Below are 5,819 nucleotides of genomic sequence, written 5' to 3'. Positions count from 1 at the left end.
GAAGCAGCCGTTACCGTATAGAGGTCTCCATTGGTTAGAGGTGGTGATAGGCAGATGCAGAGGCACTGACAAGTTCCAATTTTCCCTCTCTCGTCCCCATTTCATGTCTAGCTCTTCTTTCTGACAGCTTGTCTTTGTGACCACTCCAGCCTCACCAGAAACTTTGCTATGAATTTATAGAGGCAGTAGCCATGGAGGACCAACAAGCTTTTAGAGACTTCTATTCTGGGCCCTTTCTTGGTCCTCCTGTGGCACCTAGATGTGCCTTGCTTCAGATTTCCCTTCAAGCTTTGATTTGTTCAGCTGTACTGGTGCTGGTTACCGACATCTCTCGGATCTCTTGCTCTCTTTATTTGACCTTTTCTTCCCCACTGGCTCCCACATTTGTGTAAAGACTAATTCCTATGACAAATTCTCTGCTTCATTATACTATAGCAGTTCAGCTTCCCTGACTGAATCCTTACTGAGACAGTGAGGAAGAAGTGGTGACGGGAATGAAGGATTACAAAGCTCAGTGTTGCAGAGACTACTGGAAACCACTGGCTGCTTCCTGCAGCTAAAATGCTGTGGTGTCATGACTGTATTGTACTAATATAGAGGAAAACACACCTTGTTTCATTCTCATTTCTGCCATTTGTTGTGTCACATTGAATAAGTCCTTTTAATATTCATCTTCAGCTTCATTGTTTTTCTCATATGCTTGCTCTCTCACCTCACAAAATTGCTTTAGTGATACTATGAACTATAGTGTTCCACACTCTGTTCACTAAAACATGCACTTCAACTTGTAATTATGACTATCCTTATCATTGCCATCATCATTCTTATAATTATTTGTTTGCATCTGTATCAGGCAAGATAAAAGTGTCACTTTGGTTACCTTTACAAGACCCAGATGAAAGTTTAGAAGAGAAGAAAGGATGCCAAGCCGCTCTGAAGTTTTGGATTCTCTGTTATCTTTATTACACCAATTCTCCTTGACCACATAGACCAGAGCTGGTTGAACCACTCTTGCCCACGGGAGAATTAATGCATATTCAGGTTAAGAAATCATGTCTGCCCTTGCAAAGCATCCTCTCCAATAAGCTCTCAGCCACGCCACAGGGTCCCCCACTCAGGGTGACTGTATGCTAGACACAAAACCAAGAAAGTACTTCAGATGACAACATTTTAGTCTCATGGGTCTGCCCCGTTCAAACTAACTGATGTTACAGTCTGCTGTCTTTCCTTTGACTCACTGAAGGGGAGTGGGAGTGTGGAGCATCTGAAACAACCACAGAAATAATAATGAGGTAAAAACTTGGTACAGTTGAAAAAGCATTGTTTATTCAGGGGGTTGAGTTCCAGTCTTGGCTTGGGGAATAAACTTGGGGAACTCCAATAAACTCTGGCTTCATCTGAAAAGCTATAAAGTTGTACTGGCGAAGTTGTTACTGGCAAAGAGGTTCTGTGTTGGGGACAGGGCTCTGGTCTGACCAGTGGAGTAGCCAGAGGATGGAATGCAGGGCTGTTCATCGCTTCCTTGCCTATGTCAGTTTTATACCCCTCTGCCTCATACTTGAAAAAGTTCAAAATAATATTTTATTAAAATTATTTCACTTAGGGCTTCCCTGGTGACACAGTGGTTGAGAGTCCACCTGCCGATGCAGGGGACACGGGTTCATGCCCCGGTCTGGGAAGATCCCACATGCCGCGACATGCCGCGGAGCGGCTGGGCCTGTGAGCCATGGCCGCTGAGCCTGCACGTCCGGAGCCTGTGCTCCACAACGGGAGAGGCCTCAACAGTGAGAGGCCCATGTACCAAAAAAAAAGAAAAAAAAAAATTATTTCACTTAAAGAAAAAAAAATAAATTTTAAAAATATATAGTGCCAGATATTCTCTAAGATGTTCTGCAGCTCTAAATACTGTGAAATATAAGTTATTTACAGACAATTCTCTGTATCCTAGCAGGAGCCATACGTTGGTTTCAATCATGCAAAACATTATTTACTCATTCGTTTGTACTCTAATTAATTAATTTGACAAAAAGTTACTGAATACCATATATAGAATTCGAGGCTAAGGGAAGAAAAATAAATTTAAAACCTCCCTTTACCATAGGCCTAGGGCATCAGGCAGGCAAATGAAAAACTGTAATAAAATGTGATAAATGTTATAATAGAAGTTGGTAAAAATTGCTATAGGAATATAAAGGAATCCATTTATTCTGCTAGACGGCTTTGAAAATGTACCACATGAAAGTTTTCTGTTTTGGCAGTGCATTGACCTGCAGACTTGCATTTTGCTTGGGTTCATATTCAAATGAGTTCTTCATTTTCTGAGCAGGGAGGAATAGCTCTAAGATACGCTGGGTAAAAGGGTTAGGCCATCAGAGTTGGAAAATGTGCCACAGATAATTCACAAATGGGAAAATCCACATATGGGCACTTCAGAGACGGCTATACATTGCTTGACTGTCAAGCTGAAGAAAATCTTATGAAGACAGTCCAAATGTATCCTTTCAAGTACACAATCTGTACATTACTTTAATATAAAAAATAAGTATAATGGGGAAAGAGCTATGTTTTCCAGGTGCCTAAATCACTGCATCATGTTCCTCTCTCACTAGGTTTGCATTTGCTCTCAAGACACATATTTCATTTGGCTTGTTGACAGTTTATGAAGGGCAAGAGGAATTTCTCCCTCTCGTGTCTGATCAAATGCACAAAGAGAGGTGCCAGCAATTAACTTAAAACTTTGGCAGCGGCCATGTCCCATGCCTCATTTAACGATAGGTCTACAATTTCTGACCCCATAATGATGTTGTTCCTTAGTAACTCATTCCCTCAGTTACTCCCTGCTCACTTATCATAGGTTTGTAGCCTTGAACCCTTCTTTGCCCCTATAAATTTCTAAAATCACAACCTTTCATACAACTTCTGAAAAATCTGTGAAAATGTTTAATTCCAAGCATATATATGTACAGAAAGCTTTGCTTCCTTGTGTACATTGGACAGTGTGAAAAAAAGTTATGAAACATGGGGCTTTGGGGGTCTTTTTCCAAACAAGCTTTACATAATTCCAAATCTATACATCTGTAGACACCATTACTTTTCTTATTAATATTGATGGTATCTCTGAGAGGGAAAGCGAGAGGGAGACGGACGTTGAGAGAACGAGAAGGAAGGAGAGAGAAAATGGCATCCACGGATTACAGTACCTACAGCCAAGCTGCAGCCCAGCAGGGCTACAGTGCTTACACCGCCCAGCCCACTCAAGGATATGCACAGACCACCCAGGCATATGGGCAACAAAGTTACGGAACCTATGGACAGCCCACTGATGTCAGCTATACCCAGGCTCAGACCACTGCAACCTATGGGCAGACCGCCTATGCAACTTCTTATGGATAGCCTCCCACTGGATATTCTACTCCAACTGCCCCCCAGGCATACAGTCAGCCTGTCCAGGGGTACGGCACTGGTGCTTATGATACCACCACTGCTACAGTCACTACCACCCAGGCCTCCTATGCAGCTCAGTCTGCATACGGCACTCAGCCTGCTTATCCAGCCTATGGGCAGCAGCCAGCAGCCACCGCGCCTGTAAGACCGCAGGATGGTAACAAACCCGCTGAGACTAGTCAACCTCAATCTAGCACAGGGGGTTACAACCAGCCCAGCCTAGGATATGGACAGAGTAACTACAGTTACCCCCAGGTACCTGGGAGCTACCCCATGCAGCCAGTCACAGCACCACCATCCTATCCTCCTACCAGCTATTCTTCTACACAGCCGACTAGTTATGATCAGAGCAGTTACTCCCAGCAGAACACCTATGGGCAGCCGAGCAGCTATGGACAACAGAGTAGCTATGGTCAACAAAGCAGCTATGGGCAGCAGCCGCCCACTAGTTACCCCCCCAAACTGGATCCTACAGCCAGGCTCCAAGTCAATATAGCCAACAGAGCAGCAGCTACGGGCAGCAGAGTTCATTCCAACAGGACCACCCCAGTAGCATGGGTGTTTATGGGCTGGAGTCTGGAGGATTTTCCGGACCAGGAGAGAACCGGAGCATGAGTGGCCCTGATAACCGGGGCAGGGGAAGAGGGGGATTTGATCGTGGAGGCATGAGCAGAGGTGGGCGGGGAGGAGGACACGGTGGAATGGGCAGCGCTGGAGAGCGAGGTGGCTTCAATAAGCCTGGTGGACCCATGGACGAAGGACCAGATCTTGATTTAGGCCCACTTGTAGATCCAGATGAAGACTGTGACAACAGTGCAATTTATGTGCAAGGATTAAGTGACAGTGTGACTCTAGATGATCTGGCAGACTTCTTTAAGCAGTGTGGAGTTGTCAAGATAAACAAGAGGACTGGACAACCCATGATCCATATCTATTTGGACAAGGAAACAGGAAAGCCCAAAGGCGATGCTACTGTATCCTATGAAGACCCGCCAACTGCCAAAACTGCCGTCGAGTGGTTTGATGGGAAAGATTTTCAAGGGAGCAAACTTAAAGTTTCTCTTGCTCGGAAGAAGCCTCCAATGAACAGCATGCGGGGAGGAATGCCCTCCCATGAGGGTAGAGGGATGCCGCCGCCGCTCCGAGGAGGTCCAGGAGGCCCAGGAGGTCCTGGAGGACCCATGGGTCGCATGGGAGGCCGTGGAGGAGACAGAGGAGGCTTCCCACCAAGAGGGCCCCGCGGTTCCCGAGGGAACCCGTCTGGAGGAGGAAACGTCCAGCACCGAGCTGGAGACTGGCAGTGCCCCAATCCGGGGTGTGGAAACCAGAACTTTGCGTGGAGAACAGAGTGCAACCAGTGTAAGGCCCCAAAGCCTGAAGGCTTCCTCCCACCACCTTTCCCACCCCCGGGCGGTGACCGTGGCAGAGGTGGCCCTGGTGGCATGCGGGGAGGAAGAGGTGGCCTCATGGATCGAGGTGGTCCTGGTGGAATGTTCAGAGGTGGCCGTGGTGGAGACAGAGGTGGCTTCCGTGGCACCCGGGGCATGGACCGTGGTGGCTTTGGTGGAGGAAGACGAGGTGGCCCTGGGGGACCCCCTGGACCTTTGATGGAACAGATGGGAGGAAGAAGAGGCGGGCGTGGAGGACCTGGAAAAATGGATAAAGGCGAGCACCGTCAGGAACGCAGAGACCGGCCCTACTAGACGCAGAGACCCCACAGAGCTGCACTGACTACCAGATTTATTTTTTAAACCAGAAAATGTTTTAAATTTATAATTCCATATTTATAATGTTGGCCACAACATTATGATTATTCCTGTCTGTACTTTAGTATTTTTCACCATTTGTGAAGAAACATTAAAACAAGTTAAATGGTAAAAAAAAAAAAAAAAAAAAAATATTGATGGTATCTCTAACAGAACCCACTGAATATAAAAGTATTTGACACAGCTTGAATGTTATTCAAAGTGCTTTATTCATAGCCATTGTGTATTCATTAACAATACCCTGATTTTTTTCCAGCTGGGGATAGAAAGAATTCTAGTGAAATTAAAAGTGGACAACTCAAATTTACCTAATTCATTACTTTCAGTGCCAATTATTGGATTTCTGTGATTATATTTAACTCTGATGCATCCTTTAAGACTCATCTTAAATGCCACTTTCTCTATGAAACCAGTTACCATCTCAACTCACACAGACTCTCTCTTCTATGAAATAAGAGCACTCAGTTTATTTACAACTAATTTACATTCAAAATACACCACGTCTTGGAGTAAAATATTCCTAACATTCTTATGACTATCTTCTTTCCACAAGTGTCTCCTTTCCGCAAGTACCATATAATTATCTCATGTTTTGTTTTCCTTTGTGCT

At 45.2% G+C, this 5,819-nt stretch overlaps 1 pseudogene; it reads left to right on the top strand.

The window, feature by feature from the left end:
• The first annotated feature begins 3,126 nt into the window (after positions 1 to 3,126).
• LOC115847964 (RNA-binding protein EWS pseudogene) lies at positions 3,127 to 5,319 on the top strand (annotated as a pseudogene).
• The last annotated feature ends 500 nt before the right edge of the window (positions 5,320 to 5,819 follow it).

This window comes from Globicephala melas, chromosome 1, assembly GCF_963455315.2.
Source record: "Globicephala melas chromosome 1, mGloMel1.2, whole genome shotgun sequence".
In the NCBI taxonomy this organism is placed as follows: domain Eukaryota; kingdom Metazoa; phylum Chordata; class Mammalia; order Artiodactyla; family Delphinidae; genus Globicephala; species Globicephala melas.
The sequence above is the reverse complement of the archived record's forward strand: the minus strand, read 5'-3'. Positions and strand labels throughout refer to the sequence as shown.